General features: G+C 28.3%; 1 protein-coding gene across 1 annotated transcript in view; it reads left to right on the forward strand.

Moving 5' to 3' along the window:
• Nucleotides 1–941, forward strand: part of Trpm6 (transient receptor potential cation channel subfamily M member 6) — a 150,675-nt gene that overhangs the window by 124,123 nt on the left and 25,611 nt on the right. The window lies entirely within an intron of this gene.

Raw genomic sequence — 941 nt, forward strand, 5'->3', positions numbered from 1 at the left:
TGACTGAATTAAGAATGAACAAAATAAGAGTTTGGGGCTTGGGGGATTCCCTGTCAGTTAGCTCTTTTAAACATAAAAAGTAATTCTAAGGAAGTTAATTGTGAAAAAGGAAAAAAAATACATTTAGCTGTTGGTAGGTATTTTATTTTAATTATAGTGCTATTATGAAAATCATTTTGATCATAAAATAGATTTTTTTTACCTTGTATATTTTTTCCCTCTAGTACAAAATAGTTAAGGAGAGAACACAAATATTATCTCTTACATTTAGTTAGAACTCTTGATAAATACCAGCCTCAGAATGAATTCCATGAAGTATTTATTACACCATTGTCATGTGTCTATACAATAACTATGTACTTAAAAGATAAAAAGAATGACAATGGTATTAGTCATCTTTTTAAATGAAAGACCAAAAATGAGAGCCGATTTGATAACATCATTTTCTAACTTTGTTTTGTTGTTATTTAGCTTCTAATGCTTGATACATTCATTAAAGAAATATTTCTGGCCATTTGTTATTGTAATTTCATGTATTTAAAATAAAAATATTGGCTGTGGGTACAGGAGAGGGTAAGTGCAAAAACATTACTAAAGGGGTTGTCTTATAGAAGGACAGATTTTGGATTATTTAATTCATGACTTGGTAGAGAAATATAACTTGTTATAAATATAAAAGTAACTATGGAAGAATAGGAATAGAATATATAGCTGCAATCATTTGAGAAAAATAGGGCAAACTTGGTAAAATTTGCTAAAAACAGAAAGAGAAAACTAAGTTTAAATGAATGTACCATGTTCAGAATTTCCTATTTGGGAACTGTGATTTGAATGTAACAGATTTTCACATATTTTCTGATTATTTCTTCTTCTTCTTCTTCTTCTTCTTCTTCTTCTTCTTCTTCTTCTTCTTCTTCTTCTTCTTCTTCTTCTTCTTCTTC

Source organism: Octodon degus, unplaced genomic scaffold (assembly GCF_000260255.1).
Source record: "Octodon degus isolate 3935 unplaced genomic scaffold, OctDeg1.0 scaffold00095, whole genome shotgun sequence".
NCBI lineage: Eukaryota > Metazoa > Chordata > Mammalia > Rodentia > Octodontidae > Octodon > Octodon degus.